The sequence below is a fragment of the Mytilus californianus genome, unplaced genomic scaffold, assembly GCF_021869535.1.
Source record: "Mytilus californianus isolate M0D057914Y unplaced genomic scaffold, xbMytCali1.0.p SCAF_7, whole genome shotgun sequence".
Classification (NCBI taxonomy): Eukaryota; Metazoa; Mollusca; class Bivalvia; order Mytilida; family Mytilidae; genus Mytilus; species Mytilus californianus.
Window position 1 is genome coordinate 14,003,435 of NW_026262723.1, and position 17,905 is coordinate 14,021,339.

Genomic DNA, 17,905 nt, shown 5'->3' on the forward strand with positions numbered 1-17,905 from the left:
CTTTGATCGCATAGGTTTTCCTTTTAAGATTGACTTGTATGTGGCTAACATTTTGTTTCGTGTAATGCCCCTCAAAACTGGATCGTTATAGTCATAAAAATAATCTTAACCTTAACATCCCTGGCTTTCACATATTCGGCTTTGAGCGTTCCTGATGTAGGTAAATTAAGAAAAACGATTCAGACTCCTAAATTTTTAAAGTGTTGTTTTTTGTTTTTAGAAGTCACTACATAATGAAAATTAAAGATACATACTGGATAAAATTCCGTGAATTGCTTATACATATATAGGACTAACTTATTTAAAGATTGGAGAATTTTTAAGTTAACTAAGACTTGTACTACCAAAACAAAATCAAAAACAAAATGCAAGATCTTTTTCAACGTTCTTTATGATATATGGCAATAAAAATAGAAGGTGTGAAAGTTAAATACCATATTATTTCTGAATCCTTTGACATCTATCACTGGCGTTCGATTAGACCTTAGTTCGTGAAATGTTCAGTTGTGTTCATAAATCAGTTTTGCATATGTATTATATCATATATATAGATGTGAATGTGCAAGATGTGTAGATTTGTTTGGGTAAAAGAAAAAAGAAATACTTTAGAGAAAGTTGTTGCGTTTATGGATCAGCTTTCATCAAGAACTATCAAACCGAAATATTCGAACGCCAAGGCTGTTTTATATTATATTAATACACGCATACTTGAAGAGGTATATGACAAAAGAGAGTAAACGAATAGCCAAATCTACCTGAAGTGAACTTTGCCTGAAAGAGTTAGAACCTTAGTTTCTAAATAATTTAAAATTTATCCACAAAATGTTGTAGGAAAGGTACAGCATGTTAAAATCGTGTCAGTACCGAAGCACCGACTTCTGACTTGATGATACCCTCGGGGACTAGCAGTGCTGGAAAATGAAAATGACATTTTATAAATTTGGTGCTTCCAAAGATTGATTGTTCTTGAATGTAACTGTTCATATGGTGTAATACTTTTCAGAGTATTTCATGAAGAAAATCGTTATATACTACGGTAAATGTTACTGACAGCGAATTTATATGTTAATTCGTACCAATCTTACTGCGCTAAATATGCATTTTGACAATAAATGTAATGACCGAGGCCACTCAGGGAAAATTTCAAAAAAACAATATCCGTATGGTCATGCCAGAACCGAAATACGTAGCTACCAGGCTGGTGATACACTCGGGGACTAACAGTCTATCAGCAATGGTAGTTATTACATTAAACGATACCAATTGTTACTGCACCTCATGTGCATTTCGGCAATTACTTTCTTCTCATTGATATATTTGAAAACCAAAACCTAATAGAAACGTTGAAGAGCTGATATAATAGAACAGGACCAATGCATTGCAAAACCGGAAAAGAAATCAATGAAACAGAAACATATAGGAAGTTCAGGAAGCCTACATTGTAGGTTTGTTAATGACTACGAGGTTTTTTATCAGTTAGCGACAAGAAAGGAGGCCGTATGATCAGACTTATATTTTGGCCTGTGAATTTGCAACAATAGTGATTATTCAGACTTTATACACAAGATACTACCAGTTCATTAGCATTGGTAGATAATACAATAAACAGTACTAAGTATAACTTCACCTGATGCACATTTCGACAAATTGATGTCTTTTCAGCGATGCTCGAGGTTGGACTACTTGAAAACCAAACCCCAAATAGAAACGTTGAAAAATCGACAGGTCCAGTGTTGACCCTATTTGTTTAACTGTATAGATATCAATACCTCCCACACTTTCGAGATCCAGAACATGTTCAATTTTCTATAGGAAGTTTTATATTCATTTACTTTTAGACTGTGCAGTCGGTGAGTATATTTGTCTCACATAGTTTATTGTTATTAAACGGTAAACTTCAATCGTTGAAAATTATTTTGCCATCATCGTCTGACATATTTTGCTTATTATATGTTTTGCAAGAGTATCTTTTTGAATATACCCTCAGCTCTGCCAAGATGCATAGATAACACACGAGTTACCTTTTCCGCATTTCCTTTTAGACGATTTACATTTCGGGAAAGACGCTTAGTTTTTTATTTTAAAGCCCCCATATGTGCATGCAGCACGAGGATAAAAGCTTATGTGAACGGTTACTGCCAGTCACCACTTATAAAAAAAGTAGTGCTGCATATATCTACGCGTATGATCATATACAATTTTATAGGTGCCTGCAGGTCACACCATATTTTATCTGTATCAAATGTGCCTGCAGGTCTCACCAAAAATGTATCTGGACAATAGGTGCCTGCAGATCACATCACTTAAGATCTGTAACATAGCTTATCATTTGAGTCTGCAGGTCAGACTGCTTATTATCTGTACCATAGCGTATTATATATGCCTGAATGTCACACTTTGATTTATATATCTGTATGGTAGGTGTGCAGGGCACATCACTTTAGATTTGTACCATATATATAAAAGGAAGATGTGGTATGATTGCCAATGAGACAACTCTCCACAATAGACGGCCTAATTTAAGTACAAAATAATAAACGAAAAACAAATATGAAACACAGCAACAAAAAGTAAAATCACAAAAATACTGAACTCCGAGGAAAATTCCAAAAACGGAAAGTCCCTAATCAAATTGCAAAATCAAATGCTCAAACATATCAAACGAATGGATAATAACTGTCATATTCCTGACTTGGTACAGACATTTTCTTACGTAGAAAATTGTGGATTGAACCTGGTTTTATAGCTAGCTAAAGCTCTCACTTGTATGACAGTCGCATATAATTCCATTATGTTGCCAACGATGCGTAACAAACAAAAAGACATAATAGGTAAAAATGTCAAAAATACAGCAGTCAACATTGTGTTAAAATCTTAATCACTAAAAACAAACAAACAAATATGTAACAAAGAAGCACAAAATGGCATATAGACTGATCACATTAGCATAAATTAAAGACAAGAATACACAAATTTACCATAGTACAATAACACGATGACGGGATGTATAATTACAGAGCTACGTCATATATGTAACAAAGAAACATAAAAAGGCATATATAGACAAAGAACATTAGCAAAAATGAAAGACAATAATACGAGAATAATTGTATCATAAACAATAATGACAGAATGTCCAATACCACAAGTATCTTAATCACAATAAAAACAAACAAACATTTAACAAAGAAGCACAAAAAGGCACACATCAAATTTAACAACCTCATTCATTGCTCCCTTATATTTGAATTTTATTTAAGTATGTCAAATCCACCAATTAACGATTGAAAGATCTTAAGTACTAGGAGCGAATGGCCAGATTAACACTGACTCTAACGTAGAATCGCGCGTTTGACGTCAGAATGTAAACTTCACACAGGTAGAGATATAAAATAATATTGTCGTTCAAAGTATGAAAATAATATAGTCTATACTTCTTTAGGCATATCCTCTGCAGAATGTAACTGTTAAATGACAACCACTGAATTACCGGTTCCTGAATTGGGACAGGCACTTACAGAATGTGGCGGTGGTTAAACTACTTGAAGGCGCCAACCCTCTCATAACATGGTATCGTGGTGTAACAGTAGAACATAATAACAAACTATAAAAACAGTTGAAAAAGGCAGGTCACATCAAATAAATAGAAATAGAAAAACATCTTACAAAACACAAAGTGTACGTTGATGGTTACTTGTTCATGCGAAAAACAAAAATACACTAAGTACAGATCTGAGAGTACTCGCCTATCACAGGAGCCTGAGGGTCAAACTGCTATGCATTAGTACCATAAATGCATGCAGGTCACATCACCATAGATCAAAGCCTATAATGGGTGTCTGCAGGTTTTACAGCTTTTTAACTGTACCTTAGCCCATCAAAGGTGCTTGAAGGTCACATCACCATAAATCTTCACTATAGTCTAGCATGGGTGACTGCATGTCACATTGCTTATTTATCTGTACCAAAGACTATAATAGGTACATGCAGGTCACATCACCATAGATCTGCACCATAGTCTATAATAGGTGCCTGTCGGTCTCTTCACTACAGATCTGCACTATAGCCTATCATAGGTTCCTGTAGGTCATACGACTGTTCATCTGCACTATAGCCTATCATAGGTTCCTGTAGGTCATACGACTTTTTATTTGCACTATAGCCTATCATAGGTTCCTGTAGGTCATACGATTGTTTATCTGCACTATAACCTATCATAGGTTCCTGTAGGTCATACGACTGTTCATCTGCACTATAGCCTATCATATGTTCCTGTAGGTCACACGACATTTTATCTGCACTTTAGCCTATCATAGGTTCCTGTAGGTCATACGACTGTTCATCTGAACTATAGCCTATCATAGGTTCCTGTAGTTCATACGTCTTTTTATCTGCACTATAGACTATCATAGGTTCCTGTTGGTCATACAACTTTTTATCTGCACTATAGCCTATCATAGGTTCCTGTAAGTCACACGAATTTGTATCTGCACTATTGCCTATCATAGTTTCCAGTAGGTCACGACTTTTTATTTGCACCATAGCCTATCAAAGGTTCCTGTAGGTCATACGACTTTTTATCTGCACTATAGCCTATCATAGGTTCCTGTAGGTCACACGACTTTTTATCTGCCCTATAGTCTATCATAGGTTCCTGTAGGTCACACGACTTTTTATCTGCACTAAAGCCTATCATAGGTTCCTGTAGGTCACACTGCTATTTAACTGTATCTTATCCTATCATAGGTGCCTGCTGGTCACATCACATATATCTGCACCAAATGCTATCATAGGTGTTGGCAGATCCCATAGCGTTTTATCTGTACCATAGTCTATAGGTGACTGCAGGTCATACAACTTTTTATGTGTACCATAGACTATCATAGATGTCTGCAGTTCATACTGATATCTATCTGTTTATAGTCTTTCTTAGGTACCTGCAGGTCACATTTCTTTAGATCTGTACCATAGTCTATCATAGTTGCATGCAGGTCAAACCACCATAGACTGCATATAGCCATTCATAGGTGCCTGCCGGCCATACAACATTTTATCTGTACCATACCGTATAGCGGGTTATTTTCGCGGGGTGTAAATGTTCACTTATTTTCGCGGATAGAACAAAATCGCCAAAATAAATTCCGCCTATTTAAAAGTGTACATGCAATTGTATTGATAAAAGTTTTGAATCCGCAAAAATATTTCATATACCTTATTCAATGAAAATCACGAAATTTTACACCCGCGAAAAATAACCCGCTATACGGTAGCCTAACATATGTGCCTTCAGGTCACATAACCACAGATCTGCACCATAGCCAATCATGGGTCTATAATATGTGCTTGTAGGTCACTTCACTATAGATCTACACCATGCATAGCCAATCATAAGTGCCTACAGGTTACATCACCATATATGTGTACCTAAGCCTTTCATAGTAGCCTGCAGGTCACACTGCTATTTATTTATACCATAACCTATCATAGGTGCATGTAGGTCACAAAGCTTTTTCTATCATATTCCATCATAGATGACTGCCAGTTATCATAGGTTCCTGTAGGTCACACGACTTTTTTTTATCTGCACTATAGCCTATCATAGGTTCCTGTAGGTCACACGACTTTTTATCTGCACTATAGCCTATCATAGGTTCCTGTAGGTCATACAGCTTTTTTTATCATATTCCATCATAGATGACTGCCAGTTATCATAAGTGCCTGTAGGTCACACAGTCTTTTGTATGTACTATATCCAATCATGGGTGCATGTAAGTACACCACTGATTTGTGTACTGTATCCTTTTATAGTGCTTGCAGGTTTATTATAGGTGCATGTAGGTTTCACCGCTTTTTTATGTTCCATATTCTAGCATAGGTGCCTGCAGGTTAAACCAAAAATTATCTGTACCATCATTGCCTTCAGGTCATACTTTTATCCTATGTAACATTAGCCTTTTGTAACTACCTGCAGGTCACACTGATATGTATCTGTACCAGAGCACATCATATGAGACTGCAGGTCACGTCACATAGATCTGTATCATAGGTGCATGCAGGTCTTATTCTCATAGATCCTTACCAGAGCCCATCATAGGAGCCTGCAGGTCACATGATTGCTATGTAAATGTTACATAGCCTATACTCGTTGTCTGCAGGTCACACAACTTTTATCTCTAACATAGCCTATCATATGTGACTGCAGGTTACACTGATATTTATCTACACTTTTGCATATTACAGGAGCCTTCAGATCCAATCCCAATATAGATCTGTATCATAGGTGCATGAAGGTTGAATCCTATAATAGAATATGGATAAATACCATGGTGTCTTACATGCACCTATGATAGGAAAAAGAAAATAACAGAACTATAATATGATATTGAAATGACATGGTGACCTATAGGCACATATGAAAGAATATGTAAAATAACAGGGTGATTTACAGCCCCCTATATTATGATATTATGGATAAATACCATGGTGATCTACAGGCACCTATGATAGGATATGTAAAATAACAGGGTGACCTACAGACACATGTGATAAGATAATATAAATAACAGCGTGACCTACAGGCACCTGTGATGAGATTTTGTAAATAACATGGTGACCTACAGGCACCTGTGATAAGATTTTGTAATTAGCAGGGTGACCTACAGGCACATATAATGTGATATGGAAAATAACGAGGGGACATACATGCATTTATAATATGACACGGTAAACAACAGGGTGAGGTACAAGTACCGTTGAAATTATTGGCAAAGATCAAAAGCAGTGTGATATACAGGCACCTAGGATATAATATGGTACAGATCAATAACAGGGTGGCCTACAGGCAATTTTGATAATTAAATAGGATATGGTAAAAATTAACAGACATATAATCTTCAGCAACTTTGATAGGATATGAGAGAGACTAAAATAAGATTATCTACAAGCACTTTTCATTGGAAATGGTACAGATCAAAAACAAGGTGACCTACATGCGCTTTTGAAAGGGTATGAAACAGACCAATAGCAATGTGACCTCTTGCACCTTTGATATGATATGGTACAGATCAATAGCAAGCTGACCAATAGGCACATTTGAAATAATATGGTACAGATCAATATCAGGGTGACCTACAGGCACCGCAGATGATTATGGTACAGATCAATAGCAGGGTAACCTACAGGCACCTAAGATAACTATAATACAGATCAATAGCAGCGTGCCCTACACGCACCTCGAATAATTATGGTACATATCAATTACAGGGTGACCTACATGCAATTTTGATAATTAAATAGGATATGGTAAAAATGAACAGACATATAATCTTCAGTAACTTTGATATGATATGGGAGAGACTAAAATAAGATTACATACAAGCACTTTTCTTTGGAAATGGTACAGATCAAAAACAAGGTGACCTTCATGCGCTTTTGAAAGGGTATGGCACAGATCAATAAAAGGGCCACCTATGGGCACATTTGAAATAATATGGTACATATCAATATCAGGGTGACCTACAGGCACCGCAGATGATTTTGGTACAGATCAACAACAGGGTGAACTACATGCACCTCATATAATTATAGTACAGATCAATAGCAGGGTGAACTACAGGCACCGCAGATGATTATGGTACAGATCAATAGCACGGTGACCTACAGGCACCGCAGATTATAATGGTACAGATCAATAGCAGGGCGACCTACAGGCACCTCAGATGATTATGGGACAGATCAATAGCAGGGTGACTCACAGGCACCGCAGATGATTATAGTTCATATCAATAACAGGGAAACCTACAGGTACTGCAGATAATTATGGTACAGATCAATAGCAGGGTGTCCTACAGGCACCTCAGATAACTATGGTACAGACCAATAGCTGTAAGCAGCGTGCCCTAAACGCACCTCGAATAATTATGGTACATATCAATTACAGGGTGACCTACATGCACTTCAGAAAATTATGGTACTCAGATCAATAGCAAGGTGACCTACAGGCCCTTCAGAAAATTATGGTACATAACGATAATCAGTAAACTGTCATTTGACGAGCTGAAAGACATCTGCATTTTAATGTATTTTACGCAAAGAACAAAGGAAGCTATGAACAAAGGAAGCTATTAAACCAAGAGTTCCAAATGGTGAAGTTGAAGTCATCCCTTCGTAAATTTTACGGACTCCATTACGAGTTGGTTGACATTTATGGAATATCCGTTTCACAGATGATATCGGATATGTTCCTTATGTCGTAACTACAATCCCGTTCCCTTATCACGATTGTGACCTACCGAATAAGACTATAAACCGAGTTTGTAATAAAATGAGCAACACGAGGGGTGCCACATGTGGAGCAGGATCTGCTTACCCTTCCGAAGCACATGAGATCATCCCCAGTTTTTGGTTGGGTTCGTGTTGCTTAGTCTTTAGTTTTCTATGTTGTGTTTTCTGAACTATTATTTGTCTGTTTGTCTTTTTATTTTTTAGCCATGGCGTTGTCAGTTTATTTTCGATTTATGAGTTTGACTTTCCCTCTGGTATCTTTCGCTCCTCTTTTATATAGTATTTAGTGCCAACTGCATTATACCTAGACCGATGTTACAAAAGACAACACTTTTGATAGGAAATGGTATCGATCAAAAATAAGGAAACCTATATGCACTTTTGAAAGGGTATGATACAGATCAATATCAATGTGACCTCTTGCACTTTTCATATGATATAGTATAGATCAATACAAGGGCAACCTATGGGCACATTTGAAATGATATGGTACAGATCAATATTAGGATGGCCTACAGGCACCGCAGATGATTATGGTACAGATCAACAACAGGGTGAACTACATGCACCTCATATAATTATAGTACAAATCAATAGCAAGGTGACCTACAGAAAACTCAGATAATTATAATACTGATCAATAGCAGGGTGACCTACAGGCACCGCAGATGATTATGATACAGATCAATAGCAGGGTGGCCTACAGGCACCGCAGATGATTATGATACAGATCAATAGCAGGGTGACCTACAGGCACCGCAGATTATAATGGTACAGATCAATAGAAGGGTGACCTACAGGCACCGCAGATTATAATGGTACATATCAATAGCAGGGTGACCTACAGGCACCGCAGATTATAATGGTACATATCAATAGCAGGGTGACCTACAGGCACCGCAGATTATAATGGTACAGATCAATAGAAGGGTGACCTACAGGCACCGCAGATTATAATGGTACATATCAATAGCAGAGTGACCTACAGGCACCGCAGATTATAATGGTACAGATCAATAGCAGGGTGACCTACAGTCACCGCAGATAATTATGTTACAGATCAATAACAGGGTGACCTACAGGCACCGCAGATAATCATGGTACAGATCTATAACAGGGCTACCTACATGCACCTCAGAATTATGGTACATATCAATAGCAAGGTGACCTACAGGCCCTTCAGAAATGGTACAGAACGATAATCAGTAAACTGTCATTTGACGAGCAGAAAGACATCTACATTTTATGCAATGAAGAAAGTTTTATAGTATTTAGTGTCAACTGCATTATACCTGGACCGATGTTACAAAAGTAAACATGTTCCACATTTATGAAGATGTTGGTACTGTGATGCTGTTATCTGGTTGCTTCATCAATGTGCCTGGAAGTAACTCCGGTGGTACATGTTAACCCGACATGTTTACCATTATACAGCTCAGAACAGAACAGTTGTTTGAATCGGGCTATACAAGAGCCTTGATATAATGTAATTATACAAATGCAAATGTAGTTAAAAACATATTGATGTAAAATTATAGAAAATTAGATTGGCAGAAAAACAAAACCTAATTATAATTATTAATTAAAAATATAAAATATCTGACACCTAACCATACTAGTCATGACACGAACAGTTCAATCTTCCGACCGTGGGAGAGCTGTATAGCCAGTCAAGGTCGTTTAAAACTTCCATCATCATCATCATCATCATCATCAGTTCAATCAAAACCTTCGTGGACCTCCTATGACACCCATTAGTAGTTAGATATTTAACAAATTAATGTATGATTTGCATGTACGTGTCGCTAAGACCCCTGCCATGTACGCAAAAGAAAAATAGCAAAAGTCCGGGGAAAATTCTAAACGGAAGGCCCTAAGCAGATGTCAAAATCAAAAGTTCGAACACATCAAACGAACAAAAAACAACTATCATATTCCTGTCAGACTTGATACAGGCATTTCTTATATAGAAAACGCTGGATTAAACCTGGTTCTATAGCTAGCTAAACCTCTCACGTGTATGACAGTCGCATAAAATTGTATTATATTGAAAACGATGTATGAACAAAACAAACAGACAAAATAGTTACAAATGTCACAAATAGGAGTACAGCAGTCAACATTGTGTTATAACCTTAATCAAATTTCAAACATAATTTATATGTCAACAAAGAAAAACAAAAAGGCATATTGACAAAGCACATAAGCAAAAACGGAAGACAAGAATACAAAAAGTTACCATAGCACAATAACACAATGACGGGATGTATAAGTACTGAGTCACGTCAAATGGATATTACCAAAAATAGATTAAAATGCAAAAGTACTAATTTACAAAGACAAATAAAAGAATACTATTACACGTTATTATATATAAGATGATAAACAACGCCAGTACCTAGAATCTATATTTCAAAACCATCGTGTATTATTTGTGAAGTTGATACGGAATATTTATTAACAATGTCTTGGTATCTTCCGATGAACATTTTTAGAAAAAGGACGAGACGTTCTTTGACATACCCCCAGTGCGTTCATCAACTTTCTGCTCACACTCTGGTGACTTTTAACAAAGTCTGAGTAGCATCTGTGTAATTTGCTCCATGGGATGTTTTCAAAATTGCAACGAAAGAAACTTCTTGTCATGAATAATTATCTACCTGAAACATGTGAAAGAATAATGACGCCACCAATGACTTTCACACCTGAAAACATACGTGTCCCCCTTTTCAATGAAACTACTACGGGTTAGAAAAAGATCTGTAATGTGGAGTAAAACGGTCAGAAGTTACATCGAATTCAATTTAAAAGTCCTTTTACACGACGCCACTCTTTGACATCATGGATTACCCTAAAAAAAGGGGAAAAACACTGCAACTTTCAAGGAAGGAAAAAGAAACTAAAAAAAACCTTTGAACTCAGTTCACCTGTTGATTTAGTTAACTTAAAAATATGCCCCTGTAGATTTTTTCTGGATTCCAAATTCGGTTGCTGTACAGTAAACAAATACCTATTTTCCCGAAATAAATAAGTACACACATTTGATTTTGTTGATTTTTTTTAACAGTCCACGAGCTTGATTTCGATTTGTCTTGAGGTAAATTTTATGACCATCTTATGACTATCATATGATATGTCATAGAATGTAAATCATAGCTGTCAGAAGATAGTCATACCTATGATGCTTTAATGATAGTCAAAAGTGAAAATATGTTACTATGAAAATTATAACTAATACTATTCTTATCTTATACGAATATTTCATATTTTTTCCAGTATAATGAACGCGATGAACATAAAAATTATATATGAATAGGAGTTAAAATCTGAGTTGATAATTTGTTTAAATTTAATGGTTAGAACTTCGTGTTCATGTATTATTATAATGAAGTGTTATCTAATTAGGAATGCTTTTAATATTTGGTATACATAGAATGCCTGTGCAAATACGTCAATGAACTACTATACAAAGAAAAAATATCATAAATATTTATTAAAAATAATCATTACAAAGAAAAGGATTCCAAATTGTACGTCGCAGGACATTCAAATTTTAAATGACGAAGTGAAGAAGAAATAATTTTTTACTATTTAGTAGATTAAGCGACAGAATAAACAGTGCCAAAAAGAGAGCAAGAGAGGCTGCATGCAGAAACGGATGTTAAAAGAGAGGTCAGGGCCTCGCCCCCTATGAAGCTACACATATAGTTTATGTATAGACTTTTAGCATATATCATTCCAAACGATGCCTAGCTTGGGCCCCCTTTTTTCACAATCCTAGATCTCATTCTGCATGTTGCATGAGCAAATAAGAAAATGTGTGATGTCGTAACATTTATGACAATCATAAGACAATCATAAGTAATGTCCCGAGGTGTCTTAAGTGTACGATCAAAGTTATGAATATCATGACTTGAGACGCCTACAAATACATATCTTATGACATGTCCTTAAACCATTGTAAGACATGTCTTAATCATAAGATACTTTTGAAAACCATGCTTCATGGCTTGTTTTTCAATTTCCTCCGTGTCCCTCATATAAATAATTGCAAATTCATGATACCCTACGTGAACAGATCTACAACTGTCCAACGATTTGCAGAAAAGAGCGACGATTTACAGAAAAGAACAGAAAAGGACCAAAAAGAACAGAAAAGAACCGAAAAGGAACCAAAAAGAGCATACATATATTTATTTCATATTTATATACACACGAAATTTTGATATTGTTAACAATTCCTCGTAATAAATGAACGCATAACTGTAACTTAGATTGTACATTTTATAGGGATATGTGGACACACAAAAAAAAGACAGTATTATAACTTGGTTTTCAGTAAAAAAAAAATTTATATATGTACAAGTAATCATTTGCACACTGTACAATATAAATCACTCCTGTTATACACCATAAAACAAAATGTGCCTTTTTGATGAACACATCAAAGACTTTTATTCGCATAGTATCGAAATACAATAAGCATTTTAATAAAATAGTGTTGTTGTTTTTAAATAAAACTAGCAATTAGTCTTTGAATTTTAAAAAAAATGAAGGAATTAACAACCTGTGACCAAGAGACTGTATTATTCATGTAAGTCCCAGATGCGACTAATTGTCATTAAATAAATAAACTGTAAACTTGATTTTTGACTATTAAATAAACTGTAAACTTGATTTTTGACTATTGAAAAGTATTATAGATTTGAAGAAAATGTTTGCGGAAATAGATCAGCCATATACGACCAACAAATATGTTAAGATAACTTAATTGGAAATCAACTCCTTAATATTAATTGTCCTTAAATATTGATTTTTCTCCCTTTCTGCGTTTTTCGTTTTATTTTAAAACTATAAAAGTGTGGACACAGATCAGTGTGGATAGTATATTTGGATGTTTGACAGTGTTTTCTGACAAAAATAGTTCTCTGTTTTTCCCATAGGGTTCAATGTTAAACCATGGAAGTATAATATTGACATATAATACTTCCATGGTTAAACTGTGTTGTACAGTGATAGCCAACCTGTACCAAACACTAAAAATTAGCTGTGTCGTTTATTTAATATTTAGTTTTAATGTTCAAGACGCTCATGGAGGAGACACTAATTGCATGGATTACCAATAAAATATGTTCCACAACTTTGATTTTGGATATTGCAGCAAAACTCATAATTAGGAGAGGAACACATTAGGTCATTTCTGCATGATGTGATTTTAATATACGAGATGGTATCTGACAACCTACATGCATGTACTATGTGTATGGTTCTATTTATTTTCCTTTGTGGTGGTCATTTCTTACTTGGGTTTGACCACAAAAACTGTAAATTAGTTATGGATCTTCCCAGTATCATTAGTAAAAGATTTCGTTTAAATGTCGAAATTGTTTCTTAGAAGACTTCTAATGGTTTTTTGATATCCAATGGTTTTAAGTAATGACAATACTTGGCATGACGCTTAAAGCTAGATGAGCTAGAAAGTACACTTCTGTGTTATTTTAGTTCTTTCTTCGAAAATGTCTTCTCCAAGGCCTGGTCGAAGTTAAAAAATTAAAATTGGACCAGTATGATAAATTATCATTTATATTTTTTATCAAGGATTTTAATCTTATTTTTAAAATATTTGTTCATATGCATATTATATTTTTTAAATAGCAATAACTTGTGCATGGAGATTATTAACAAATAAAAAATCCTGTGCGCAATTTAATGTAATTATATGTATATATATGTAAATAGTTCGTCTATATATTTATAAGTTAAATGAGAAAGGGTGCCAGAGAGATAGTAAGACGCATGAAGTAGAAAGAGAAATTAAACAAGAGATCTAAGGATAATGAAAAAAGTGAGGAAATGCACATGGAGATAGAAAATTGATTAAGTCTATACAGATTGGAGAGGCAAAATATCTACCAGATTGGGAAAGGGAAGAGAAAGCGGATGAAAGATGCAGTCGATATTGTTAAATACTGAAATAGATATAACATATAAATTAATGTATGAGCTTTTTCAAAACTCATTTGAATAGCCCCTATTTGTAATTTGTAGTATATAAGATAGGCATCCGACCCTACCTTTAATAATAAGAGGGTAATTTTTCAATTGTAAGTTAGTCCTGTCGCAATATAAGGTTTCAAAACCTAATAAGAAAGTTTTTTTGGAAACTATCTTTTCATTTATAGACTTTAATGATTTTGCGATTTGCTAGTCTCCTTCGATTGCAAAAAAAATAGATTTCCTTTTCGGTTCTTTTCTATTCTTTTCGGTCCTTTTCTGTTCTTTTCTGTAAATCGTCGCTCTTTTCTGTAAGTCATCGGACCCGATCTACAACATTTTAAAAGTTGCAATTGGTGCTATGTAAATGTGACCTACAGTCACCTATCATTTTGTCTGCTACGACTGTAAATGGTATTTAAATATTTCCAATAAACAGTAATTTTCAACGTATTACAAAGAGGATAATAAAAAAAAACATAGCACTTTTTTATTTTACCGCACATATTGTAATGCCGGCCTTCCCCTCTTTTTATAGTAAATCTATGTCTGTATAGTTTCTGGAAATTATTGAGGATAAATAATAGATGTTAGTGAGATGTCTAATGTTGCAAGTAATGTCAGACTTATAATTTGTTATTTTGGCTGTTGTTTCAATGATACGACAGATTTGTGTATGTTAGTTTGTTAAGAAGTTTTATTTCACGTACTGATTCAATATTTTCGCGGTAGTTACCTTATTAGAATATAAACTCAAATAAAACTCTTCTAATGATCTACTTATGTATTTAAAGTCAAAACCCATCTTTATTGATGAAGATCACTCCATGTTTACAAATAATATCAACATTACGGGAATTTCCCTTGTGTGATCCATGGTTGCCGATTGGTAAACAATATGTAACAAGCTCTGCCATTGGTCAGTCGGAAGTATAAAAGCAAAAGCAACAACAGAACCGACGGATTGTTGGGTTGGCAAAGTTGGAAAGTATCAAATTTGAATAGAAGCTAAAATGTGTCTGATAATCACAACCAACCGTTGACAAAGTTAACTTTGTTTTTATTGAAGGTTGTGGGTGCCGGTGCTAAATCGGGTTGCCGGTGACGGTGCTAAATACGGTTGCCGGTGACGGTGCTAATTATAATGTAGTTATATAGACGGTGCAAATTAAGGTTGTCGGTGACGGTGCTAAGGTTGTGGGTGACGGTGCTAAATCAGGTTGCCGGTGACGGTGCTAAAGTTGTGGGTTACGGTGATAAGGTTGTGGGTGGTGGTGTTAATTGATATTGCCATTGACAGTGATTAAGTTTGTTAGCGATAGGAATTGTTTTATGAATGACGAGACTAAATAATATCGCCGATGAGGTTGCTAATGTTGTTAGTGATAGTAATAAATAAAGTTGTGGAGGACGGTGCTAAGGTGGTTTATGACAGTCCTAAGTAAGGTTGTTAGTGACGGGGGTAAAATTGTTGCTTTCTATATTTAATATTTGTTTTAGATGTTTTATGATGATAAGTCGATGTTGAAAACTGTGAAATGGTGATAATATCCTTAGATTGGGATTATCGAAAGAGTCCAAATAAGGGACCACCGGGTTACTTAACTGTTGAATTATATATTATTAGCTGGTTATTATCAAAAGTTTGTTTGTATACTGTCAGACCAACCATTACCGGGGACCCGAACAGACCAGTGACAGAGCCTGCCAGACCCATTCTCTCCGTCGTGGATTATTTTTGATATTAATAAAATATGAAACTTTATCTTATTCAGATATTTTATTTAACAACTGAGAATATATATATATAACTACAAATATACGATTTCCCTTTCTGTAACGTGTTTTGGTCCGACGGTAAACAGTTGACGTCGAACCTTATACTTTATAGAACCTTTTACTCTCTTTTTCTTTGTGACCCTGTGTTCTCTGGTGGCCGACTCTAGCACCAGGGAGGCAGCGTTTCAATTTGGTGGCAGTGGTGGGATTTAATACTAGAGTCGTGTTGAAAGTTGGAATTGATACAGCTTGTTTATATCAGGCTGTTATTTTGTAAAATATGGACGATTCGGATGTTATTTCGTTCAAGCCCCATCTAGACAATAGGGAAGACGATGAAGAAACGCTACATGAAAATAATTTTGAAAGTTCCCCTGTTAGAATTTCTAGAAGTGAAGGAGCAACGGAGAGAATGGTGGCAGAGACTAGACTGGAAATGAGAAGGTTTTTCGACCAATGTATGTCAGATTTCACTAAAAGAATGCAAGAAATGTTATCAAATTTTGAAACGAGACTTGTCTCTACAATCTCATGTAAACCTTCCGAAAATAGTAGTAGGGACGTAGTAAGTTCCCTAACACTTTCTAGAGAAAGGGATGATATAAGTAATAACAGTAATTTAGTTGATAGCGATAGGTCAAATGGCAAATATGAATTGAGTTGTAAAATAAAACCCCACGTTTATGACGGTAATGATGATTTAGAAGAGTATTTAACTCAATTTAATTTGTTAGCAGAATTGCACAATTGGAACTCAAAAACAAAAGCTTTGTTATTGGCTAGTAGTTTGTCTGGCGGAGCACGGGCAATTCTTAATGAAATCACGGAAGTCAATCGTCACGATTTTGACAGTTTGGTCACGTCTCTTAAGAATCGGTTTGGTTCAGTCAATAGAGCTGAAGTGTTTAGAGCAGAGTTGCAAACACGAGTACGATTTAAAAACGAAAGTCTGCCTGAATTAGCTCAGGCTATTAAGAAACTGACACGCAGGGCTTATCCTGGTACCTCTCCATTGGTTAGGGACACATTAGCTCTAGATTATTTTATTGATGCAATACCCGAGACAGAAGTACGTCTCCGATTGAGGGGGGTTGGACCAAAATCAATTAACGAGGCCGAGAATATTGCCGTTAGACTTGAGGCCTTACGAGTTGCTGATAGACAGAAAGGTCGTAACGTTCGTACGGCCGATACTGAAACCGTTCAAGATCATAGTCTGAAACGGGAAATTAATGAAATTAAACAAGGCATTAAATCTTTGACAAGTGAAGTAGTTAATATCAAAAATCAAAATGGTCAGCGATTAAGAGGAGAAAATAATTATAGAAGAAATCAGAATAATTTCAATAGAAATTTTAACAATAAAAGAGGGGCATTCCGTAGTTAGGAAAAGTGACAAATGTCCATGATGTCGGGAGCGAGTATGAATTCTCGACACTATAAAAAAAAAACAACTATCATTTATTTTGATATTATGTCGTGCCAGCAAAACGGTTGTTTTGTTTTGGCTACTATATATTTGTATATCATATGTAATTAAAAGTTCCTACACTCGTTTTAGTTGGGGCTAGTGTTTATTTTGAAGACAAATTTGTTTTGGACAATTATTATACCGAAACAGATCTTATATGTATAAATGTCATGTTGATTTCCTTTCACTAAGGATGGTTTAATAATTAAAGATGAGGTTATTCCTTGTCTCATAATCAGAGGTAATGCCTCTTGCTGTAAAATATCTGTAGCAGAGATTGTAGAAGTTCCACTCTGGATATAAATTATTAATAAAGGCAAGGCCTGCAGTGGCGCTAAATACTATTTTGTTGCAATTTGTTTAAAACTTATGAACACT